This window comes from Ochotona curzoniae, unplaced genomic scaffold (assembly GCF_017591425.1).
Source record: "Ochotona curzoniae isolate NIBS_2020 unplaced genomic scaffold, NIBS_Ocur_1.0 contig_297, whole genome shotgun sequence".
In the NCBI taxonomy this organism is placed as follows: domain Eukaryota; kingdom Metazoa; phylum Chordata; class Mammalia; order Lagomorpha; family Ochotonidae; genus Ochotona; species Ochotona curzoniae.
Genome location: NW_024465669.1, coordinates 1 through 27,913, shown reverse-complemented (window position 1 = coordinate 27,913; position 27,913 = coordinate 1). Strand labels below are relative to the sequence as shown.

At 36.9% G+C, this 27,913-nt stretch overlaps 3 long non-coding RNA genes across 3 annotated transcripts; all 3 read right to left on the bottom strand.

The window, feature by feature from the left end:
- Positions 1-4,143: 4,143 nt before the first annotated feature.
- On the bottom strand, positions 4,144-11,440 carry LOC121155653. The gene is made up of 3 exons (XR_005883698.1): positions 11,375-11,440; positions 5,381-5,476; positions 4,144-4,166 (listed from the first exon to the last, which is right to left on the bottom strand). It is a non-coding gene; the product is annotated as an uncharacterized LOC121155653 (long non-coding RNA).
- A 2,896-nt stretch (positions 11,441-14,336) lies between these two features.
- LOC121155652 lies at positions 14,337-16,688 on the bottom strand. Its single transcript, XR_005883697.1, has 3 exons — positions 16,660-16,688; positions 15,153-15,213; positions 14,337-14,372 (listed from the first exon to the last, which is right to left on the bottom strand). It is a non-coding gene; the product is annotated as an uncharacterized LOC121155652 (long non-coding RNA).
- Positions 16,689-22,414: 5,726 nt separating this feature from the next.
- Positions 22,415-24,949, bottom strand: LOC121155651. The gene is made up of 3 exons (XR_005883696.1): positions 24,940-24,949; positions 24,210-24,329; positions 22,415-22,496 (listed from the first exon to the last, which is right to left on the bottom strand). It is a non-coding gene; the product is annotated as an uncharacterized LOC121155651 (long non-coding RNA).
- Positions 24,950-27,913: the final 2,964 nt, after the last annotated feature.

Sequence of the window (27,913 nt, the reverse complement as noted above, 5' to 3'; positions counted from 1 at the left end):
TCTCTCTAATATAAGGAAACCATCATGAAAAGTAGACTTCTGTGTTTTCTTTTCATCACCTATGAATTGGCTATTCAATGGCATATATGTTCAACTCTATGGTACTGTATTTTTGTTTAGTTTTGTCTTTGCTTTAACATCATATCTGTTATCAAACTTATTTGTGGCTTAAGGGAATGTATAGTGATGGAGTAAGAGACTACTTGGCTGTGTAATGAATGGCTACTCTACTGTACAGGTGCCACAACAGATCTTGAACCCAAAACATCACACAGTTTTTGATGATGTGTCTCCTGTGAGGCAAAATAAATCTACGTTCCTAAGAAGTTCCTCTCAAGTGTTATAACATCACAAAAATCTTACTAATACACGTAACAGAAGAAAAGCATGGCTTTAGCAGTCAACTTGACAATAAGGCAAATGACATTTTTTCATGAAGATGAGGAATAACTGGGCAGTGGCAATTTGCATAGGGAAAAGGGAAGTGGAACCAATTATATAATGCAAAAAGCATTATGAAGGAAAATTAAACAATCAGGTGACCTAAGTATTTAAAACAATGGTCAAAACGAGTAAATACTTCACAGTGAAAAATGCTGGATTCACTGAAATTTCATTATTTATCCCTATAATATTACCTAATTAAGAAAGTAACAATAAAAGAGCTAAAAGTTGTTAAGTGTTACCACTAAGAAACTTACTTTTTGCTTTTATATACATTTTCTTTCTTAAAGTTATGGAGTTCTCTCTCGGCAAACCGAGCTGCCCACTGAAAAATAACAAAAGATGGAGAAACATGCAGACAAATGTTAGATGAAAATGAGCATGAACATCCTAGAGCATACAAATATCACTGTCAATGTATGCATCCACTTGAACGAAATGCAGATAAAAAGGAAATATTTCAGGTAAGCAGATGACATGGGCCTAAAACTGGAGATGACTTGTGCACTTGCCAATGAATGCTGCTCTCTGATGTGAGATGGAGGACTGTTTGATTAGTCAAGTAAGAGGCTAAGGGCAATGTGGGAGGATGCAAGCCTCAGGCAACTGCAACAGAGACTCAGAATCATTACACATGGCAGCTTTGCATAGTTGCCTCAAGGCGATCATCTCTACAGAAAATTCACTATGACTCTGTGAAACCATAAAGGACTAAAACAGTTCAGCAGCATGTGGCTAAATGCTATTTTTTAAAAAAATAGATGAAATTATCAATGCATGTTGCACTTCCAGTAAGTTCATGGCGCTGCATAAATCATATCCCATTTTATTCAGTAGGAGGTAAAGATAAAATCAAATGTCACAGAGAACAAAGCTTGCAAAACTTAGTGAATATCAACAGCATGCAATAATCACAAGACCTTTCTTATTCTTTTATTTGAATAGTAATGAGACCTTTTTTTTTTTCCAACACCAGTTCTCTTCTCATCGGCCACACAGCCAGATACAGGCCAGACTAAAGAAGAACCCAGGATTCAATCTGGGTCTCCCACATGGGTGTCAGGCACTATCTAATTATGTGATCTTGGGCTGTTTTCTCATCATAAAATCTGAAATGGTATAATCCAATTTATACTTATTAAACGGGTTTAGTAAGGAACATGAGCAAGCTACTTTTAAGTGTCTTGCCCAAAATAGCAATAATTTAATACACATCATCCTCATAGTTAAAAAAAAAAAAAATTCTTGCCTTGCATGCGTCAGGATTTCATATGGGTACCAGATCATGTTTCAGCTGCTCCACTTCCCATCCAGCTCCCTGTTTGTGGCCTGGGGAAACCAGTAATGTATGGCACAAAGCCTTGGGAAACCACACACTCTCATGGAAGATTCAAAACAAGCTCCTGGCAACTGGCTTCATATTGGCTCAGCTCCAGCCATTGCGACCACCTGGGGAGTCAACCAGCTGATGGAAGATCTTTCTCTCTGTATCCCTGTTCTCTGTAAATCTGTCTTTTCATATAAAATGAATAAATTTTGAAAATAATATGCATAAGTATTTAGAAAGTGGTGAGAAATGGTGAAGAAAACTGAATCTATAATGATCCTAGCTAATTCACTAATGAATCTTCACTTGAACTCTTGAAACCAAAACAAACAGAATGTCAGAAAGGGGAGGGACCTCACATTCAATATACCACTCTCTCATTCTATGCTCCTCTTGTAAGGCCACACGAAGTGAGGGCAGCCTTACCAACTCTTGAGAAAGTGAGTCTCCCCAATGATCAACGAAGGTGAGGCTTGATGCAAAAGCAGGAGGATTTATTCAGATGCCAGCGCGCTGGGACGGAGACCAGTTCCTCACGCAGGAGGGTGGCACATCCGTACTCAGTCGCTACACCACATGGCTTTTATAGGTCAAAATCACAGATACAGCATTTTGAAAAATAGCTTACTAATAGGTACAAATAGAATCATAAAACAATAAAGTTAGGGGCTGATTTTTCCTGACCATTACATCATAAGACTGCTGGTTTTTTTAGTTCTTTGTCACAATTTTGCTTTTTTTTGAGACCAAGTTTACTTTTCTCAGACCTTTGGAGCCTACTCCAAGAAGTCGGGGATTTTTCGGCTCCTCACTATTTTACTTTGATTCCTCCTGAGATACTTATCTCAGGGCCATTGTTGAATTTTGTATCCTGAATCCCAATTGAGCCTAATCATTTACCAAAGACATCCTATTCAGCTATTCTCAGCAAGCGAAGTACAGAAAGCAAAGAGCAATTTACTTCTTACTTCTAAATTTAATTTCTCTCTACATTCTTCACTCTCAGACTGGCCTAACATCTACAAGTTTTCACTATAATAGCAATGGTAACACCAGTTAACACTGACTTCATGTTTGTCAGTGTCAAGCACTTGACAAACAGCCCTGAATGCTGTCTCCACCTCCCTGTGACAGGCACTCCCAGTGCACAGCTACTGTCAACAGCTCCATCTCTGCTCTTCCTTCTAACTGCTCAAACTTACAGCCACTTCACTTCCTCATCATGCAGTTTCTCTGCAGCACAGACAACTAGTTCCCCGGATGACCCTTTCCTTAATTCCTACCAACACTGAGAATCACTTAATAGAACCCTCAATTTTAGAACTAGAAAGGGCTTTAGCTAGCTCTTTTTCCAATCCAATTTGTTTGACAATTGAGTAAAATGATCCAGAGACCTTTCTGGCTCCTCTAGATAACAAGGGGCAATCCAATGTCCCAAAATGTAAATACACAAACATGAGCATATGCAACAAGTTTCTCTAACCCTCTTACACTCTTCTAGGCTATTTGTGAAGAAGAAAAATGCTAAAAGAAGACTGTGGGAAATAACCACCATTTGATAATGTATTATTTCTCCAAATGGAATGTAATACCACTACTGGTTTTTATATACTATCTTTTTCATAAATTTAAATCCCCAGCATTATCTTCCTGAAGGAAAAGCAGAATTTATTTCAAGAAATAGAAAAAACTTTAAGGCAATTTGAAACTTACCCAATTTTGGTGGGCTTTTTTCTTATAATGAATAACCTGAAAAACAGAATGCTTGAAAATTAGTTTTCTTAAACAAAAAGAACATCCTGTCTTTCACATAGGAAGTAACTCACAAGCTAAGAAATATTCCACACACATTTTGTGTCAGTAAAGACAACTTTATGCAAAATTTCATGGACACACATCAATGTGTGTAGTCACTAAAAGCAGCTAAAATTTGTAATTCATACACTTTTGGTTTATGCTCCCTTGTCAGTAATCAGCCACAAAAGGAACTGTCAATTAACAGATAACTAGCCAGTCTGAATAGAGACCCAACTGGTGATTTAGAATTTATTTTTATGTCTGCAATGTAATTCCTTTTGCCCAAGACAGGAGACATGGTGACATGAGATTTTTTTTTATTACACATTCTTTGAAGCACTGAAAACATGGAAATGACTGAATACCACATGTAACACATCAAGAAAGATATAAAACTAGTAAAGGAATCACTTTTCCCTTTCCATTCTACATAAAGACACAGGTTACAATAAATATTTACACACACACCTAAACATGCACAACACACACAACACACACAACACACACACACACACACACACACACACACACACTTACCCTTCCTTGGTAATAAACAGTGGTTCTTTTCGCTCTTTCTTCAGTATCTTTGGCTTTTTTACTGTTTAGAAGATATAAATTCTCAATTATTCATATGTAATCACCGTAATAAAATAATATACTCTACTTTAAAAATATACATTACAACATCAAGAACAATCTATTTCCTGGAACAAATAACAAAAACTGCACATGCTGAGAAATATCAAATAGAATTCTCATTTTTTCTTCATCTAATGTAAATTCTACTCATTAAACTTTCCTAAAGCAATATTTCATACAGTATTGTAAGTACATGATGGAAGATTCATCCAGATATTCATAATGTTTAAGTGGCTATAGGAAATGAATTCTTTCCCTCACAAAATTACATATCTTATCAGACTCCCCATATAGGACTGATGCTGTGGCACCGAGGGCAACCTACATCACCTGATAACTATATGGATACCTGATAATCCTAGCTACTACTACACATACAATCCAGCACTGCGATAATGTGCTTGAAAAAGTAAAGGATGCTGGCTATCTGCTCATGCCCTTGTATCAACGGGGGAGTTCCAAAGGAAGCTTTTGGCTCCTGGTTTCAGACTGACCTAGCCTTGGGTGTTGTGACCATTTGGAGAGTTAATCAGCAAATGGAAGGGTCATTCTCTCCCATTCTGTGTGCTTGTGTGTGTATTACTCTACCCCTACCTCCAGGTTCTATCTTTGTTCTGTCTTTCAAGTGAATAAATCAAAAAAGAGGACAAATCAGCTACTTCCTTCATTAAAATAAGACCCAACCCAACCTTACTCTTCCTGACATATAATGAAGTACTCCAAGTATGCAAATACAGCTGAATCTTACCCTTTGTCTTTAGGCTTTCCAGTATCCCCTTTGGCCAAGTAAGGAAAGCTCCAAGGTAAAAACTAAACTTACTCTCTTATAAACCTATACAAATAATACTAATTATGGCTCATACATTCCTTTATAACATAGTTGCTGAATCCCTTCATGTCCTACACATTCTTCTCCATTGGAACTAAAGAGTAAAAACCTTGAAATAAGTGTCTATTCATAAATTCCTTGATGTAATAGGTAAGACTGGTCCATATTCAAACATGAGATTAAAAATCACATGCATAAGGGTATTGTTTTTCCTTTTAAGGTTTTGTATGGAATTTCATAACAAGAACTTGGAATTTAAAAGTAGCAAAATATGCTCCTTATATTAGGCTGCTTAAATATTTTTCTGGCTATTCTCCAGGACACAAAAGAAAAAGCATTAATACCAATATAAGTCAACTCCTCTTGTAGATTTGAAATTTGCATCAACAATTGAGATGGTTTTTTCCTCTATGTGGCAGTGTTCCTCGATCAGCAGGTTCCTTAAAGCAAAAGTGAAAATTTATAATACATTCAAGGCATGTCATAAAGACTTATAGTGTTTTAACTGTATCAAAACTGGAGTCTCCCATAAAAAACATCCACAATTACAACTGCAAACACAACATGAAAAACTAATATGCAAGCATTTCTGATGTAGAATTAACATTACACACTCAAATTTCAAAGCAACAACTCTTAAAATAATCCTGCTATCACAACAGTCTCCAGAGTTTTGTGAATGAATTTGGCACAGAAATAAGATTGAAAAGGTAAAAAAAAAATGAATATAACAGATAACTTCTAGATAACAGACTCAAATCAGCATTAGACATCAGCAAAACCATAAAGACATACATGAGGAATCAAGAGTGATCCTGACAACCTCTTAACAGGAAGACAAATGCACAGAGCGGGGGTTGGGGGGAGACCCCAAAGTGGAGCAGGTGGACAGGAGGAGGCGTGTATACCAACCCTGGATCCTCACCAAGGACTACCAGTACAGGCACCAAGAGCTATATCCCAACTGCCAAAGAGACCACGGGGAATTGGACTGCCTTCGTAGGGCAATAACTCCATCCTCACAGGCCAAGATCTCCCACATGGGATGGAAGATGCCCAGATCCTTCCTCACTGGATCTAATGTCATTGGAACAATAGCCAGGAGCCCTAAGCAGTCCGCAGAAAGAGAAGAATAGTAAATGCCCTTCAAACCTCAAGAAGGGAGCTTTCTCTGCTCCATACTTAGTTCCAGCTTTGGATCCCCATCCTCTCTTGCAATGATCATCAGGGTCGCTCTGGAGCCACTTCCCCCAAAAATTAGATTAGATAGTCAGAGAACAACAAGGAAAGCTTAGAACCAGACAGGAAAAGGTCAGCTAGGACTCACATATACCTTACTAGGTAGGACACAAAGATAAGTTACTCCTCACTAAGGTATTGAAGATTTCTCTGTACACCCCTCCTAAAAGTGTTCTGTACCTCAACTGTTGACATATGGCTTGTTAGAGTTATAAGCCAGTTTAGACTATCTAAAATCTGCCAAGTTCAGTAAAAATTATGCTTCAACACTATAAACTGCTAAATACTAAAATGAAAATAGACATGAGACAGCTGAATAGTACCCTATAGCCATTTTAAGGTGTATAGCAGCCAGCTGTGTATAAACTAAAATAGAAATGTCAATGAAGTAATCACAGGATGTGGTTAAAAACCTGCATCTTCTAACATATTGGTTACTCAATACCATGTCAATTAACTCCATAATGTTGTATACTATTGTTGATGTTATGTTGTGTCTTTAATTGATCGGGATGATATTCTGCCAGCTCTACGTTCTGACGAGAGATGGTCTCCCGAAGAAACTGTTGAATTTATATGGACAATAAGATGCTGGACTCTATATGCATGGTACATGCTTGCAATGAAAGAATCTTGACTGGATTTTTCTATTACTGCAAAATGGTGGAGGAATCCACCCTGGGGGGAGGGTACAGGAAGGGGTTAGGGGTATCCCAGAGCCTTAGAAATTGTGTCACAAAATGAAATGCAATTTAAAAAGGTAAAATAAATGAAATAGCTCATATAAATACTATTTACCCAGACTCCTATATAAAGCAGCATTATATTTAATACATAGGAGTCAGCCACAACAAACCATGTTTAAGTCATTTCAGATTGGTGGTTAATGATGTGGGAATCCCACATGCAGATCCTCAGCCAGGCACAGCCCTGGCTGCTGCAGGTATGTGAAGAATCAACCAGCAGATGCAAGGTTCCTCTCCCTCTCTCTAATGCTGATTTTCAAATAAGTAAATGAATAAATCTTTTTAAATCAGTTTTAAGTCTTGAGTTGGGTTCTGGTTCAAATCAGAAAGAAGCAAAATCATACTGTAACCAAAGTAAATTTTGCTAGTAGTATAATAGGTACTGCCTGTTTCTATTAGTGTGCATACTACTTGCAATAGTATGTACTTATAGAGCCCTGAGATTTTAACATAAGCTGCTCATACGCCTTGCAGATACTCATATTAATGACTAAATCAGCTCTGCAAGGAGGGTACCTGATATCTGAGATGCCTAGTACCCAAACGGGAGACCAGGATGAAGCTTGTGTGCTCTGCCCCAGCCCTGACTGTTTCAGCTATCCTAGGAGGAAAACAGTAGACAGATCTCTGTCTGGGAGAAGCTCTGTGGCCTTGCAGACTTTTGTGGAATGAACCAGCATCTAGTTCATTTTCCTTTGTCTCTTTTGATAAATTTCTTTGTCTTTCTCTCAGTAATTCTGTGTTCCCTGGTGTCTAACTTTAGAGCATAAAAGGAATTAAGAAAATATTTTATCAGTGAAAAAATCCTGAAGTGTTAAATGGTGTATCATTACTTCTAAGGAAAACACAAGGCAACATTTCCGCTAGATTATAACAAAACACTTTCATCAGTCAACCAATACTTACTATATTCTAGGTTTGCTTTAGTTTTGATTCATTTAATATAGTATTATTGACTTATTAACATTGGGCTCAGAGTCGATAACACTGTAATTAATGCCAAAACAAAATTTATCTGACACAAATACATTCTCTTTAAAAAAGAAAAATCATAGTATCCTGCTTACGCGTAGGACAGTGCAAGACATTTCAGTACTATGCTTGGGCATCACAGTAAGTAGCTAATTAACTAACAATCACCAAAATGTGGCACAGTACATACTGTGTATTAGACACTTGCTTATACAATGAGAACTGACATTTATTTTGCCTTGCTCAATCTCAGCTGGTAATGTATGCTTAATAAATCACTAGTTAGCACTGATGTTATATTACAAATGTTAGCAAGCAGAAATTTTTTTAAACACAGAAAGTAAAAATTAGCCAGGAATACCCTTCATTAATTTACTAATGAAGCATCAAATTATTGTATTTTATTGCCCTTTATGATAAAAAACATGAGCTACAGGAATATTTCATCATTGAAATTTCTGAGGCTGGCACTGTGGTATATAGTATGTTAAGCTTCTGCCTCTGACACCAGCATTCCATACGGGTGCTTGTTTAAGACCTGGCTGCTCCCAGGTCTCCAACAAAGCTCCCTGCTAATGCAGCCTGGAAAGCAGCACAAGAGTGCTTAGGTAGATGGGCTCCTGCACCCAACTGGGAGCTCTGAAAGCAGCTCTGGGTTTCTGATTTCAGTCTCACATGCATTCAGGCTTGCATAGCTTTAGACACGAACAGGAGAACACCATTCACTCATGATGTTTACCTTAAATGTGAAAATGCTTTTAAAAAAAGAATCACAGGACAATAAGGGCAACAAACAAAAATGATAAGGGCTATGAAAAAAATATAAAAGATAGAATAGGGAAAGGGGTTTCACATGTTTTAATTAGGTAGCCAGGGAATGATTCTTTGAAGGCAACAATGCAAATGGTAAGATCTCATGAAGCTATTGGAATGGCTCAGGTATAAGTGGTAATGGATTACACCAGAATAATAGTGGGGAGTGTGGAGAAAAACAGTCTGTAAACCAACCAAATGGGAAAAAAAAAGATTCTTTGCACGATATACAACAGATAGTGGAATAACATTCAAGATTTACTGAGAGCTTCAGATACTCAAACACAGTCAAACAAACAACTCCATTAAGAAATGGATGAAGGACATGAGCAGGAATTTGTCAAGAGGATAAATTCAAATGGCTGGCAGACTTATGAAAAAGCACTCAGGCTCCATAGCCATTAGAGAAATGCAAAACCACACTGAGGTCCCACCTCACTCCAGTGAGAAAGACACACACACAGAAATCTACTAATATCACCTCTCATAAGAATGAGGGAAAAGGCACACCTGCTCCACATTGGTGGGAAGAGTACCTTGTCCAGCCACTATGGAAATCAGTATGGAGAGTGCTTTGCCAAGTGGAAACCGATCTGCCACATGATTGAGTATCCCGCTTCGGGGAATATATCCACAGGAATTGAAATCTGAATATGAGAAAGTGGCCTGCATACCTATATTTACAGCAGCACAATCCACGATAGCAAAGAAATGCAAACAATCCAGATATCCTTTGAAAGTGGAATTGGTTATGCAAAACAAAAACAACGTGGTGCTTCTACTTTTTGGAATATCGCACAACAACTATAACAATGAACTTGAGCCATTTGTACCAATCTGCCATTCGTAAATACATACTATTATGATAGGTGCAATAGGCCAGTCTACCCCCAAAATAAATAATATGTTTCTCTGATGAGAAACACTCACATAAAATACAAAAGAGAATAGAAATATGGGTAAAAAAGTATATACATATATTCTCATAGATAAATTTTACAATGGAGGATAGCACACCAGTAATGTAAGATATGTTTTGGTTTGCGTCTCTACTCCCAACTGAAAGGAGGACTCCAAGTAAGGCTGTCAAGTACACCTTGACAGTCTGATACTAGATTCTATATCAATAGTTATAGCTACAATCCCATGATACACTTCAATAACAAATGATGCACTCATGACTGTTGCTAAAGAGTAATACTATTATAATATAGGAGAAAATGGAATGGGGGAGAATAAGGAGAGAGGAAGGAGGGCGGCTCTGGGAATCTCCAAATAAACACATAAAAAGAGAACAGAAACCACAAAAATGGTCAAAATACATTTATAAAATGAGTAAAAATGTTATTATTTGCCTCCCTGAATTCAATCAATCTTATTTTCAAAGAAGAAAGGCTAATGATTAATGATAGCTCATTGGTGGTGGAGGCAGGATCAAATCATATCATCTAGAAGCTAGTTGCACCTAAAGAGAGGTTGTAGGTCACTGAACAGTTGCCAAAACAAGACAGGTCTGTAGAGAGAGCAGGTTTTAGAAGCAGAGTGTCTCCAGTCTCTCTCTGATTCCTGGCCCACTCCATGATAAATGGTCTTTCTACTGTTCTCCAACCTCACCAAGCCAGAACCCATGAGGCCACTCAATTTTGGACAGTGTATTTCCACCCCATTAGGCAAAATAAATCTTCTTTAATAAGAAGTTCCTCTCTAGCATTTTAAATGTCATAAAGCGCTGATGTCAAGTATAGCTTGAGAAGTCACCCTGATCAACTAGACAAATGAATCTTTAACTAAGACATGGAATACCTGAGCAGGAGCAATCAGCACAAAGGAGAAGTGTCAGCTTTATACATATTAGAGGTGGATGCACGCAAAATTGAATGGAACTGAATCCCTTGACCCAGTCAGATAGCATCAATTATGATCTAATTTAAGGTGATCTTACACTGAGGAGTCACATGATAATGATACATGATTTGTGTAATAGCTTAGAATGTCTAATATTACTTTCAACACTTTCTTGAGGAAAGTATTTAAGAACAAATAATATTTTATAAATGAATCATGAAGTGTGAATATCCAGTGATCACAGAGACTGAACATGAAATATATGCTTAGGCTTTGAAGTCTAGCTTTCTTGCCATCCAGTGCAGCTTGTCATATAATCCTTGTCACTGGTGACATTTTATTTTATTTTCTTTATACATTTCAGTCATTATCGTAAGTTTTTCCTGAAGCTTCTTCATTTTTGCCTTTTTCACTGCAAAGATACTTGTTCAGTCTGGAGATTTAAGCATGATTCTTAATTAGTAATCCTAGACTAGATGACTAGCTCAGTTCATATTAAATACTGAAAAACATAAAAGCATACATAAAAATCTGTGAAGTTTCTTTCAAATTATATGTCAGTGACCTAAGTATTTAAAACAAGGGTCAAAATGAGTAAATACTTCACAGTGAAACATGCTGGATTCACTGAAATTTCATTATTTATCCCTATAATATTACCTAATTAAGAAAGTAACAATAAAAGAGCTGAAAGTTGTTAAGTGTTACCACTAAGAAACTTACTTTTTGCTTTTATATACATTTTCTTTCTTAAAGTTATGGAGTTCTCTCTCGGCAAACCGAGCTGCCCACTGAAAAATAACAAAAGATGGAGAAACATGCAGACAAATGTTAGATGAAAATGAGCATGAACATTCCAGAGCATACACATATCACTGTCAATGTATGCATCCACTATAACGAAATGCAGATAAAACATTTTGAATTGAAGGATCTTTTAGAAAAGGAAATATTTCAGGTAAGCAGATGACATGGACCTAAAACTGGAGATGACTTGTGCACTTGCCAATGAATGCTGCTCTCTGATGTGAGATGGAGGACTGTTTGATTAGTCAAGTAATATGCTAAGGGCAATGTGGGAGGATGCAAGCCTCAGGCAACTGCAACACAGACTCAGCATCATTACACATGGCAGCTTTGCATAGTTGCCTCAAGGCCATCATCTCTACAGAAAATTCACTATGACTCTGTGAAACCATAAAGGACTAAAACAGTTCAGCAGCATGTGGCTAAATGCTATTTTTTAAAAAATAGATGAAATTATCAATGCATGTTGCCCTTCCAGTAAGTTCATGGCGCTGCATAAATCATATCCCATTTTATTCAGTAAGAGGTAAAGATAAAATCAAATGTTACAGAGAACAAAGCTTGCACAACCTAGTGAATATCAACAGCATGCAATAATCACAACTATTCATGTGGAAAGGTTAACCTCATTCTGAGAGGTCTCCAGATGATTTGCAATCATTTTGTGAAATTTCGGACTGGGAAAACCATATGATTCACTAGGCTTATCACATAAGCATAGGTAAAGTCACTTAATTTATAATTTATTACAAAGAAAAAGAAGTTAGTCTGCATTTTTAAAAAATAAAAGTAATTACTCTGATATTTATTAAAAACTGAACTGCATGGTAGAAGTAGCTTGGACAAAGAGTAAACCACATAAATATTTACAAAATGAATCACTTATTTGCAAACCTTGCCATCATACAAAAATGCTTGTGTGTGAATATTATTCCTACATATAACAAATTTTTACTAAGAAATTATGCCAAGATAATCACTAAAATAAACTATTGAAATATTGATATGTGGAACCAAAATTATTTGAAATTATAAGGGAAAGAATGAAAAAACAAACAGGTTAATTAAACATGACTTTTTAAAATAAATTATGAAATATTTGTTTCAAAAAATACCTGTAACACATTAAGAAATAAGGCTACAAAGTTGGGCTCTTTGCCGTGGTCCATGCCCACAATGATGGACATATGATTGTTTATGTATTATGTATTATGGTAATAATATAGGGGAACCCAGTAGGGAAGGTAACTTGGGGAAGGAGTAAGGAAAATCCCAGGGACTATGGAATTGTAGCATAAAGTGATAATAATAATAATGAAAACAGTTTTAGAAAGGCAAAAATATACCTGTAACACATTAAGAAATAAGGCTACAAAGATAGGATATAATGTACTCCACTTTTTGTGAAATGCTCATATGAGCTTTTGGTAATCTTTATGGCACCACAGGACTAGAGCCAACATCCCATAACAGAGTGCTTGGTTCAAGTCACAGTTACTCTAAGTGTCATACAGAGCTTCCTGCCAACGTGATCTAGAGGCGAGGAATGATGGCTCATTGCAACCACACAGGAGATTGCATGGGGAGTTCCTAGATCCTGGATACAATCAGATCTGGACACATTCTGTGGCCATTTTGGACAGTTAACCAGCCGATGGAAGAATGTTCAATGTCTCTCTTTGCATTCCCCTCTATCATTCAAATAAGTAAACAAATCTTAGAAATATTTTCAAAATGTGTGTAAATGCATGCTTTGTACATCATCTGAATTTGGGTTGCCATATTCATTTATGTGAGGAGGCAGATCGATGGAATAAACTCCTTATACTCTGCTTCACTTCCCAAATCCAACATGAGCTGGAACTGGGCCAGGGCAAAGATGGAAGTAAGGAAATTGAAGGAGCTGGATGCAGTTAGAGCAGTTCAACCGAAATACCCTGTGTGTGATGGAGGCATTCTAACTGGCATCCAAAATGCTAGGTCAGACAACTGCACTGGTCTGAACTTTCAGTAAGTACATGCTATTTCTATTGGATGTGACAAATACTGCTTCATTGAGATCTAGAGGGCACACTTTCTATGTCTTTTAACATAAAGTCACACACACCAAATAATAAAATCAAAGTAAAGTGATAGAAAATATACAAGACTTAGGCTCGGAAAGATCAGGATTGCAATCTCTGCTTTTCACTTCCTAATAACGTGACCTTGGGCTGTGGTCTCATCTATAAAATCTGTAACAATAAAATCTACTTCACAGTTATTAAGTAGACTTAATGGATGTTATTTCACAATATTTTCAAGTATAGTGCCTAAAACATCAAAAGGCACAAAAGTAGCCTCCTCCACCTCTCTGTGTCAGGGACTCCCCAAAAGACATCTCATAACTTCATGCAGTTTCTCTGCAGCACAGACCAGTGTTCACAATCACACACTTCTTAATACGTAGTGAGTAATTCAATAAATATTTAAAGAACTCTGAATTTTAGAAGTAGAAGGGGCTTAGTTAGCACTTTATCCACCCTATTGTTTACAAATGATTAAAATGACTCAGAGAACTTTTTTTTTCTTTCATAAGTAACAAGGGGCAATCCAATGCCCCAACAATGTGAATCTGTGACCATATCTGTATATGCACATCACATCCTTCTGACCCTTGCGGACACTATAGGTTCCTTTCAAAATAGCAATGCGTTAAAACCAGACTGTATGGATTGGTCAATGTGTTCATTCTCACAAGAAGGGTAATTAAAATAAAGTGATCCTTTTACATAGCAATTTATTTTCTTCAATTTAGTTGCTCAGTATTATCTTCTAGAAGTAAAATCATAACTTGATTGATAAAAGTTAAAAAGCTTTAAGGGAATTTGAAACTTACCCAAGTATCATTTGCATTTTTCTTCAAATAAATAATCTGAAAAACAGAATATTTTAAATGTATACTTTTCTTATATAAAAACGTACCTATCATTTGCTTAGGAAATAACTCAAAAAGTCAAAACTATTTCAAACATCACTAACATCACTAACAATAATATTGATGCAAATTTTCATGTACACATCACGTAGTATAGGAATATGTGAAGACAATTAAAATATAATTAATAAACTTCCACTTTAGGTTCTTCAGTCAATAACTTTCATTTGTGAAATCTAATGTGCTTTTAAAACAAGGCAGGAGACATGATCCCTAAGAAGTCTTGTGTCAAGCTCTTTGAAATCCTGAAACTGTTGAAATGTCTTAGCCACATGTGACATTCTAAACAAAAGTGTGCAACGGATGGAGAAATTCATTTTCTCTTTCAATTCAATTTCAACACTCAGGTGTTAGGACCTACATCTATGCATGTGCTTGCACACACATACACACATACCTAAACATGATTATAAAGAATGGTACATGCATGCACATGTGCACACACACACCTGTACTTGACACACACCCCTGTACCTGATGATAAAGAGTGGTACACACATGCTCATACATGCACACACATGTGTCATACGTGGTAATACTGAATGTTCCACAGAGACACACACCTATACCTGTTAACAATTAATGGTACATACATGTACGTGTTTAAACACATACTTGTTCCTGGTTAATAATGAATGGTACATGCATTCATGTACACACACCTGCACCTGGTAATAATGAATGGTACACACATGTGCATGCACACATCACACACACCTGTATTTGAAAGTAATCGATTGTTCTTTCCAATTCTTGTTCAAGGACTTTGATTCTCCAGCTAGGAAGAAAAATTATTTTGACATTAATGTATAAGCACAATACACAGGACACGCATAAAACATTATTTACATCAAGAGTTTTCTATTCTAGGGGGAAAAACTCCCCAAACTATACCTATTGAGAAACAAACATGAGGAACTATCACGTTCTTTACAAAACATGATCTGATGTTAATATTCCAGTATTTAGGCACTCCTGAAACAAAGGTCATCCCAAGATTTAGACTGTGTGTATCTGCTTTAAGTATGATCACGGGAGGCTTATTCAGTCATCTGAAATCTTAATGTGATCATAGGAAATCAATGTCCTCTATTTGGCAAATGTTATTCATTACCTTTGCAAGATTAAAATGATGGGGACAGCACTGTGACAAGGTGGTCAAAGGCTGCTGTTGCATCACCCACATCTTGCATGGGCACTCATTTAAGTTCCAGCTGCCCCACATTATCAAGCTCCCTGCTAATGTGCCTGGGAACGCAGAGAAAAATGGCCTGCGTGTTTGGGCCCATGTAGGAGACCCACAGCAAGCTACTGGCTCCTTGTTTCATACTGTCCCACCCACAGCTGTGGTCATTGAGAATGAGCCAGCAGATAAAAGCTTCATTCATTCACTTTCTCTAATTGTTCCTTGCTCCATGTTTCTCATCTTTCTGTTTGCTGCCTTTCAAACACATGAATCAATTAAAAAGACTAACAAGCTAAATCAGATAAAGTCCAACTTTGCTTTTTGTGTGATGCACAACTATTCATGTACAGCTGAACCTTGCCTTTTGTCTATAGCCTTTACATTATTTCCTTGGGTCAACTGAAGGAGGATCCAAGGTTAAAGCTAGACTTAAAGTCTTGTAAACAAAGCTGGCTCAGTGGCAAAATGGGATAACTCTATGTCTAAGGCGCCATAATCTCATAGAGGCACCCCATTCAGATTACAGGAGCTCTACTTCTGGTCATGTGGCCAAGCTAATCTCTTTTATCTGTCTTTCTGTACCTCTAACTTTCAAATAAAATAAATCAATGAAAACAGACTTTTAAACAGCCTAGTGTGATGGCTAAATCTTCACCTTGCAAATCATAGGGCTCCTATATGGGCACCAGTTCCTATCTCAGCTGCTTCACTTCCCATCCAGCTCCCTACTTGTGGCCTGGAAAAGGAAGGTGGCTCAAATCCTCGGGACCCTACAACCATGTGGAAGACCTAGAAAGCTCTTGGCTTTGGATCAGCTCAGCTCTGGCTATTGCAGCCACTTGAGTGATCCAGCCAATGAAAGATCTTTTCTCCTTCTATCTCCTCTCTGTAAATCTGCCTTTCCAAGAAAATTGAATACATTTTTTTAAAAATCTCATATACCTATCCAAGTAATATTAACTGTGCATTTTCTCTGATTTTTTCTCGTGGTGAGCTTTTAGCTACTCTCCAGCCCACAAAAGAAAAAGCATTTAATACCGATAGACGTTGATCGCTTCTGTTTCACACTTAAGAGTATCATCCACTTTGAAAAGATGATCTTCCTTCCTTAGTTGGCAATTTTCCTCTGTCATTAATTCCCTTAAGCAAAATATTACATATTTCCCTTAATAACACATGATAAAACAATGAACTTTATTGCTTAACTAGATCAAAATTGGTGATTCGCAAAAGTATTTTCGTACTTATCATTACAAACACAACATAAAACTGCTATATAAACATTCCTGGTGTAGTATTTAACATTATAAATTCAAATTTTAATGCAAACCATCTAAAATACTACTGCTATCACAACAGATGCCAAAGTTTTATGTAGGAATTTTATGTAGAAATTAGATTTAAAAGGTAAAAAAATGAAATTATGAGAAGGCATAACATTTATCCAGACTTCCTATATAAAGCAGCATTATATTTGTTACACACGAGTCAGGCACAATAAACCATGTTTAAGTCATTTTAGATTGGTGGTTAATGATGTGGAATCCCACATGCAGATCCTCAGCCAGGCACAGCACTGGCTGCTGCAGGAATGTGCAGTATCAACCAGCAGATGCAAGGTCCCTCTCCCTCTCTCTAATGCTGATTTTCAAATAAGAAAATGAATCATTTTAAATCAGTTTTAAGTCTTGAGTTGGCTTCTGGGTCTGATCAGAAAGTAACAAAATCATACTACACCTGAAGTAAATTATGTTAGTAGTGTAATCAGTACTATTTTTATTAGTGTGCATATTTCTTGCAATGATAAGTGGCTTTTGAAGCCCTGAGATTGTACCAGAATCTATATTTAGGACTTACATGTAATGATCTTGCTTAAAGACTGAAACAACACTACAAAAATATTACAATCCACTAAACAAATGTATATATATGTGCATTTGTTTAATGGATTGTAATATTTATATATATATATAGGAATCCAAGAAACTAAGTCAGGTCTTGTATCATGATAAATGCAGATAAATTCTTTTTTTTTTCTTTATATACATTTTATTTCTTACTTTGTTTACACAGTCGATTAGGGTGGGAAGTGTCCTGGATTAGGGAAAAGTAGATCAGACCATGGTTTCAAATTTTTTTCTACTTTCTGTGTCTTGGAAAACAGGGAGTGGGAGGGGAGTGACACCCATACTCTCAACTGCTTCAGCACCTGGGGATGGGGAATGGCCCTCCAATGCCATCCTAGGGTCCCCAGTGTGGCACAGGCTCAGCGGGTTCTGCTCCCTATTTACTAGGGAAATGCCAATAAAAACCACATTACCATTCCAGCAAATACCAGTGAGAATGGTCTACATTTGTCAATCTATCAACATGGCTGGCATGGATGTGGGAAGAATGGTACCCTGTCTCACCGTTGGTGGGAATGCAACCTAGTGCCACCACTTTGTCAGTCAGTATGGAGAGCATTAGGACATCTGAAAGTGAATCTACCATATTGTACAGCTAGTCCAGTACCGAAAAAAAAAATCCAAATAATGTGAAAACTGCATATCAAAAAGTGACCTGCAACCCTATATTTATAGCAGCATGATCCACACAAGCGAAGGCATGGAAACAACCCAGATGCCTTTCAAAAGATGGATAAAGAAACGGTAGCAGATCTACTACATGGAATAATACTCAGACACCGAAATGAATCAAATTCTACCATTTCCTGCAAAATGGTCCCAGCTAGAGACCATTATTCTCAGTGAAATAAGTTAATTCCCAAAGAACAAACATCACATATTCTCTCTGATATGTCAACCTGCACGCAAAATCCCAGATCAATATTTAGGCAAACATGTACATACATATATTTAGCATTAAAGATAATTTCCAATATGCACCTCTTCTCCCTAGTAAGAGGACTCACAATGAAAATGTTAAATATATTTTGACCATAGCATACGAGATTTTCTAGCATTGTCTATACCTACAAAGCCAAGATATACTTAAATAGAAGAGTCATAGGCTTGTGATTGTTGCTATAGGACACTGCTGTTATAATACAGTAGTTCAGAATGAGGTATGAAGCGGGAATCTCTGAGCCTATGGAACAGCATTATGAAAATACACATAATTGGACATAGGTATCATGTCACCAGGTAATTTACACCTTTGGAACCACCCCTATATATACTGTCTGACCCAAACAACAGTGTGCAGTGCATGACTGTGATTGGATCCAGGTGCAGGGCTCACAGTGATTCTTTGATACTACACTATCCATCTATGTTGCATGAAAGTTTCTTTATATCAGAAAAAGCACATGTTCCTTTTGGTACTGGCTTATGTGCAGTGAGCATAATGGTCAATGGTTTGGGACCATTTTGTTGCAGACGGTAGAATTTCAGCCTTTCCAATGGGTGAATAGTATTCCACCCTAAAAAAAAAATGAATGAGCAAATCTATTTTTTTTTTGCAAATCTAATCACAAATTAGAAACATTCAGTAATCACAGAAATTTGAGCATGTAATACATGACTCTGCTTTCAAAGGCTATTTTACTTTTCATCCAATGGAGCTGGCAATATGATTTTTATTACCTGCAAGTCGTCATGCCATTTCCTTGATATACTTCAGTTCTTATTGGGACTTCCTGTGGATGTGTCCCAATTTCATTTCCAAATTGCGTCCCTTCTGACTTCATAGGTATTTGTTCAGTCTGATGATTTTCAATATGTTCTAAAGGAAATTTTAGGTCATAACACAAGGAATATTTTAACTTACATACTAACATCTGAGGACAGAAGTTACCAAATTAATAAGTTAATAACAAAATTAACAAAATTAAACTGGCTCCAACGATAGAATATCTAATGCTTTTCAATAGTTTAAAGATCTAGGTCTACTATTCTAAATATTGTTTCATATTTTTGTATACAACCCTCAAAAACTTCCATTCAATCTAGCATCTATTATTCAACATAGAAGCTAAAATCCATGAAGAAAAAAGGCTTTTAAAAGTATTTTATTTCAATAGTCCCTTAAACTATTTCCATAACAATCAGTAATATCCATTTCATCTAGTAAAGAATTTGCCTCTCAATAGTATTATAGTTCTATTCAGCACTAACATTTAGGCATAAACGTGATATGGGTTATAAATCATACAAGAAATTTAGACCTTTTGGCTAATAAATACTCAGATGTCCTCCAGACTTAAACAAAACTATGCCTGAGAGAAAAGTATAAATTTTAACCTACCTTCAAATGCTAATTCATCTACAGTAATCTATAAAAATGAAAACTAACAATTCTAAATAATGTGAATGCTTCAAAAATAGGTGTATTATTTGATAATAGAATGTAGGAAAGATATATTTTTCCAAATGTGGCACCTATCATTACCCCAAACTTAATGAAAAGAGAAAATACAAAATCATATTAATAAGTAAAAAATTTTAATAATTACATGTAATGGGTATATAACTATTCTAAAATATTCATTATTTAAATGAAAATGCAAGGATATTTTAAGTAAATATCTTAAAAATAAATGACTGAATTCACACAAAACTATGTGTATCTGTACTTTTAAAAAACTTTTGCAACACATTTTAAAAGTTAAACTACTTATGCCACTGCTAAAAAAAATCATTTATTAAATTGATGTTGAGTATTATTTCTTTTTTTAAGATTTATTTATTTTTATTGCAAAGTCAGATATATAGAGAGGAGGAGAGACAGAGAAGAAGATCTTCTGTCTGATGATTCACTCCACAAGTGACTGCAACAGTCAGAGCTGAGCCAATCTGAACCCAGGAGCCAGGAAATTCCTCCAGGTCTCCCATGCGGGTGCAGATTCCAAGGCTCTGGGCCACCCTTGACTGTTTTCCAGGCCACAAGTTGGGAGCTAGATGGGAAATGGGGCTGCTAGGATAGAACTGGCACCCATATGGGATGCAGGTTTGTTCAAGGTTAGGACTGTAGCCACTAGGCCACCGTACCAGGCCCAAGTATTATTTATAAAATAGTGTTTCATTATTACAGATACGGCTCATGTATTGTAGAATTTTGAAAATACAGATTAGATTATAAACTGCCCATGTTTCTCTATTCAAACATGATTACTAACATTCAAACATTTCCTTCTATACTTTACTAACGTAAATATAAATTCTGTGATTTAAAATTTTTTTAAGTAAGATGCTTTTTTAAACCCAACTTAAAACTGCAAACTGACTATAAAAGAAATGTTACACATATTGCTTTATTTTTAGTTTCTTTGTTATCCTCTTATTTTGTCTCACCCATAAATTCAGCTTTTTTTAATAAGTTGTACATTTACAGAAAAAAAAAGGACATAATCAATGTGATTCAGAACAAGTCAGTTTCAAGCCTAAAATCTTGCACTATTCCCCTTACTAAATAAGCCTACTATGAGAAGCAATTTTCTCTTGCCATAATACTGCTGTATCACACACACACACACAGATTTTAAGTACACCTTTCACTTCCAGTCAGGTTTCCTGTTAATGTACCAGGGAATTAACAGATGAAAGTTCAAATTCTTGGGTTCTGGTCAACCACTTAGGAGACCTCGATGAATTCCTGGTCTTCTGTCTGGTCCAACCCCAGCAGATATGGGCATTTGGGGACTGAATCAGTAATAAAGGATCTTTCAATATCCATCTCTTGTCTGTCATTGTTCATTTTCAGTAAATGAATAAATACATAAATCCTTCACAATTTAAAAAATCACATCTTTCTTCATGAATGTATTTATTACTTGTGCTGTAGTTGCGGGGAGAAAGCATAACATTTGGAAGAACCATCAAGGAAGGAAACGGGTAGTAAGGAACATGAGATCTGTCTATATTACTTTTAAACTTCCTGTAAATCTGTAACAATTTCAAAATAAAATATTTTCTGAGATTTATTTGTTTGAATGGCTGAGTTACAGAGAGTGAGGGAGAGTAAAGGAGAACCAGAGACAGAGACCAAACTTTCTTCTGCTGCTTCACATCCCTAACACATCAACAGTCAGGGCTGGGACAAATAGCATCCAGGAACGCAGAGCCCTTTCCAGGTCTCCCTTGCGGGCATCAGGGACACAGGTACTTTCATCTTCCATTTCCCACTGTCTTTCTAGCTACATTAGCGGGAAGCTGGAAAGGAAGTGTAGCAGGCAGGACTCAAGCAAATTATTCATACTGATGCCAGCATTGCAGGTGGCACCTTAAAACACTGTGCCACAATGCCAGCCCCTCAATGTCACTTAAAGAAAAATAACAAAGTCATCATAACTGGTTTGAGAACACAGTGAATGGCTTCTGCTAACCCAATTTTTGGTAGGCTGACTGCAATGGGTAATGATAAAAATTACTGTGATGATCCAAAGCAGTGTAACAATTTAACTTAATAAAAATGCTGAGCTATGAATTAGTGCTTTATGTAGCACTCCTATTTTGAACATGTCACCTATCCATCTGTTTAGCCTACAACGGAGAGAAAAACAAGCACTGAAACGATTATGGCATTAATTTTTTTTAAACAGCTGTAAGGAGGACATGTATCAGCTGCGAGGAGAACAGCAGGGAAGGAGACTACAAGTCTATCTATGGAGCTGAAGGGATTGACTGAAGGTGTTCCAGCTGAAGGTAAATGTAAAGGGAGACAATGACGCTGTGTTACAGACAAGCCAAAGCACAGTGTATCAAAAACAAGGACTGGAGGCGAAACAACCAAAAGAAGTAGCCATCATTTCATCAAAAGATGAATCCTGACTTGATATCTAAGGGAGTACCGTTTTCTGAGTCACTCTTCATGTCTTGTTCCAAACAGTCATCATTGGTTATCTCGTCTCCAAGATTGGCAGAGCACATTTCCGTCTTTAGAACGTGTTCAGAGATTAAAAAAAAAAAAAAGACAGAGGGTAATGACTTACACTAGTGCATTTATTATTTCTTTCCTCTTAAGATTGATTTACTTCTTTATTTGAAAGTCAACAGAGAGGAGAAGACAAACACTCTTCCATTCATGGGTTTGCTACTCAAATTACCACAACATTCTGAAGCCAGGAGCCAGGACCTCCATCTGCATCTCCCACATTTGTGCAGAAGTCCAAGTAACTGGCCCATCTTTCTGTTGCCTTTCAAGTACATGACCAAGCAGCTATGAGATGCTAATGCATGTGGTAGCTTCACCTACAGTACCACAATACCAGCCCAAATGTATATATCTTGTTGATGTACAATTACAGTTTTAAATAAATCTACCAAGAGTAGGTATTTGGCACAGTAGTTAAGATGCCCACTGAGATGCCCATATTCTCATCTGAATGCCAGGGTTCCCATCCGGACTCAATCTCCTGATTCCAACTTCTTCTTAGTTCTCCTCCATAACCATATTCACTCCTAAACCCCACACCGACAGGTGGTGCAAGTAGATGCATCCCTGCCACCTTGATTGGACATTCAGATGGAGGTCCTGGCTGCTGGCTACAACAAGGTCCAGGCAAGGTTGTTGTGGCTATTAAGCTCTATAAGATAAAACCAAAACTAGTGAAACTTAATGAAACATCTTATAATGGTTCATTCTTGCTAAATTCATATTTTAAAATGGCAAAATGTTTTATGAGATGTTTATCTGCTACAAATAATAGTGATCATTAACATAAAGGATATATTTTATATAATGACCAATCTGTGATATAAAGATTACAAATTTCAATCTATTAAAAAGAAAACATAATTAGGTGAGGAGTTCAACTGACACAAAATACATTCTTAAGAAGTATTCAAATTAGAACATGAGAAGTTTCCCAGCACTGGGTAGTATTTTCTTGTAATGCAGGAAAATTTTCTAGCACTGTAACAAAAATATCATATAACTGTGTCATATATTGCTCTGGAAAGTCAAAGTTAAATCTATTCTGGTCTACAATTTCCATCCTTCAGTTGCCTCCCACATTTAAGAATTTGAGGCACCAAACAAAAAGGTCTATAGCTTTGCACACAGTGCGAGAATAGTATCTCATTATTGTTCTATTTAGCAGGTATTTCAAGGTCTTTCAATCTTTGAGCTTAGAGAAAAAGTTAAACAATACATTTGTCACATGGCATCCACAAAAGGAAGGGTTCAAGGACCGGCCACCTAACTCACAAATGCAAAAATCCACACATGCTCAAGTCTCTCATGCACATTAGTGCAGCATTCACATACAGTCCATAAACACCTTTATTTTAACTCAGTTCTATTCTGCAAATGATACTTAGCAGCTCTGTTAGGGAAATAGTGATAGCATTATATAATTAGAGAATAAGCACAATAAGAAGAATCTGTCAGAAACAATACTTTTTTTTTTTTCATATAGATCTGATGCAGTTTGTTGAATCCATAGCAGTGGAATTTGTGGGTGCAGAGGGCAAGCTATATGATACTAAGAATATTGTCAAGTTTCCAGCCTACCAATTTAATTCATAATTTGCCATGGCAATGATTTGCTTCATTTTATTTTGTTTGGAAAACAAAATACTTGTAAGTTTCCAAGTTAAGACACAATTCTATCCAACTCAGTCACACACATCAGTAGAGCCATTTACCTCAATGTGATTTGCACTGTCATTGATAGGTTGTTCTGCCAGTATTTCAGTGTGCATAAATGTCATTTTCTGTTTAAATTCTTTCACCTCTTGTTTCGATATTTCAGCTTCTCGAGCAAGCTGAAATCGCAACAAAAAATGCAATTCGTCATACATGTTTGTAAACAGATGCATTTACAAGGCTGGTATGTCAATAACAGACATCAAAAAGACAGGAAAGAAGATGACTCCTATTGCAAAGAACTTTCACATTGGGGTAGTACAAAATAATAGGCTTAAGTATTCTTCAACGAATTTACATATGTATATAAAATCAAAAGTTTTCTGAGACAAAAACACAGGTACTTTATCGATCCCACCACCTCTTGCATGCTAAGTGAGCGCTCTACCACCTGAGCTAATTCCCCAACCAACACAGGTACTTTCTAAAGTTCATGTAAAATGACTAGGGATAAATTTGTCACTAAAAATTACTTTCAAATGCATGCAAATATTTAATAGCATGAATTGTCTTTTCTTTAAAATGGTTGGTAACACTCATCTTTCTCCATTTCCCTCTATCCCTCTGCCATTCTGTTACTTTGCATGTCCTAGAAAGAAAATCCTTTATTTAAAAGTAACAAACTTAGCCTGAAGAAAAGAGACTATGTAGGTAAGTAAAAAAAAAAAAAAAAGGTATAAATTCATGAAAGAAATTGTCCATATATATGAAAGAAACATTTACTTATACTTCATAACTTTATTATCAAACAATAAACATTAAATTTCTCTGTCAAACTCGCCCTTCATTGGAGCATATCCTACACAATCACACCCCCAAAAATCCTTTTATATAAAATTACAAAAGAATCAGATGATGCCTAATAGGCAAAATAAAATGAATACTGGGGCCCGTGCTGAGGCACAGCCAGTCAGGCCTCCACCTGAAAGACCTGCATCTCTTGGGGGTATCCAATCAAGTACTGGTGGCTCCACTTCTGATTCACCTCCCAGCTTATATCCTGGGAAATCAGTCTGAGATTGCTTAAATTCTTGGGCCACTGGGCCCGGCGCGATGGCGCAGTGGTTAAGGCCCTCGCCTTGCACGCCCGGGATCTCATATGGGCGCAGATTCTAATCTTGGCAGCCCCGCTTCCCATCAAGCTCCCTGCCTGTTGCCCGGGAAAGCAGTCCAGGATGGCCCAAAGCTTTGGGAACCTGCACCCACGTGGGAGGCCAGGAAGAGTCTCCTGGCTTCAGATGGGCATAGCATCGGCCATTACACTCACTTGGGGAGTGAATCATTGGACGGAAGATCTTCCTCTCTGTCTCTCCTCTCTGTATATCCGCCTTTCCAATAAAAATAAAATAAGTCTTTAAAAAAAAAATCTTGGGCCATTGAAGCCATACGGGAGACCCAGAAGAAGCTCCAGCTATTGCATGCATTTGGGGAGTCAACCAGACAGGGGAAGATCTCTCTCTCTCTATTTCTACATGTCTCTCTTGTAAATATGCCTTTCAAATAAAAGTAAGTTCTAAAAAAAATGAAATTAAAGGGCCTGGTGTGATAGCCTAGTATTTAAAGTCCTTGCTTTGCATGCGCCTGGATCCAATATGGGCACTGGTTCTAATCCTGGCAGGCTTGTTTTCCATCCAGCTCCCTGCTTGTGGCCTGGAAAAGCAGTTGAGGATGGCCCAAAGCCTTGGACCCTGCAACTGTGTGGGAGACCTAGAAGAGGCTCCTGGCTCTTGGCTTCTAATCAGCTCAGCTCCACTGGGGGAGTGAATCAATGAATGGATGATCTTCCTGTCTCCCTTCCTGTCCAAGTATCTGGACTTTGCATTAAAAATAAGAAAAAATCGAAACTAAGGAAAAACCATTGAATTTAGTGACTAGATGCCATCTAATACACTGCTAAAAAATGAAGTAAACATGCAGTCATAAAAGGTTAGTGAATGATCATTATTACAATATTTTGCTTCAGGAACACTGATAATTAAAACCACATAAAAGTAGTTGTAACAAGTAATGTCATCTAAGTGATTTTTTTATATGAAAGTCTACTTTTGATTCTATCACAAGCTTAACACTGGGTTGACCATCACTTGCTCTTGACATGACAAAAGATTGCTGCTTTTTTTGTTATTTTAGAAGCATAAACCCTTCGCTTCTAAAATAGGTAAAATAGGAAATGCGTCAAAGATGACTGTAAAAACAAAAAATGGAAAGTGACAGAAAAAGTAGTAATAAACTCAGCAGACCTCAGAAGGCTAAGATATAAAAAATGGGAAGGCCTAAAGGCAGATTGATTTGACAACACATCCCAAAAATTACATAGTCTCAAGACAAAAAAAAAAAAAAAAGCCAGCAAGAGCATCAGAGTGAAAAAAAGAGGAAGAAGAAGAAGAATTGACCTGAGCCTCTCATGTAACAAGGCACCACTCGACAGCCACATCCAGTTTCTCTGATAATGGAGTGGCTCAAGCCTCAGTCCATCCAGTTTCCTGCTTCCAATAAATATGACCCTGAAGAGTCAGTAGGTGATGGTTTGTGTAGCTGGATCCCTGCTGCCTACATGGCAGACCAAGGCTGAGCTCCCAGCTCTGAGTGTTGGCCTGGCCCAGCCCTAAAAATTACAACTATTTGGGGAGTAACCCAGAAGATATGAACTTTATCTCCACCTCTCAAATAAATGCATTTTTATAAGATTGACATCTCTTGAAGACAGTGTATTGATGAATTATGAATAGTGATATAGGAAACAAAACAATTATGTTAAGGAAAATGTTGGGTGAGACAGAAAATGTAATCCTTTTCCATGACCCAGATATAGCACTTAGACAATCATAATAATGCAAAGTGTCCCACTGAAAGACTGTCAAGTTACTGGGAAAACAAAAGGAAAAGAAATACAGGTGAATGAGTGTTTCTTACGTATATAATTGGGGAAGAAAAGGTTAAATATTAAGTCCTCATTTTCTCTACCTCCAGAATCACTTCTGCCTTTAAACCTCAGATAAGGTGTGGGTGTAACTGCTATCTGCTGTGATGGCCAAGGTATAAAATACGCTGGTTTACTTTCACTCCCAGGAAAGAGTAGCAGAAGAATATACACTTGTGTATCCCTCCCCAAAATATACACTTGCAAGTGGGCAGAGAAAGTGTCCTACTCTGATAATAACAAGAAAAAATCATCTACTCTGGCTCTTAATATGTTGTTGCTCACAAGTATGCCCAAAGTGCTTCTAATGACATAGTTGAAAGCTAGAGTCTCTACAGAGTACAAACCTGTTTCATGCTTTGCTGAAGCTTCATATTTTCATTCAATAGCTTAAGTAAATCCAAATTTAGCTGAAAAATATTGGTGATTCTTTCAGCCTAAGTATAAAACACATTAAGTCAGTAACAATTAACATAACACAATAGATCATCTTCACGGACTCCCTAGAATATCCACGTGGACAACAGCTAAAGCATCCTAAAGCATGGCAACAACGTGCCAACAGAGGCAGCCCAGAGGAGCAGGAAGAAAGAACCTAGAGTCAGAATATAGTTCTGCCACCAATTTGCCACGTGACCTTGGACAAATGACATAACCTCTTATCAATGTCCATGTATTGCATAGCAAATTTTGTGAACTATGTATTCTGTATCTCCTCCACTAAAAGCTAACTTTATGAGAGTTTTTCTGCCTTAATATGTTAAACACCAAGCATCCTCAACA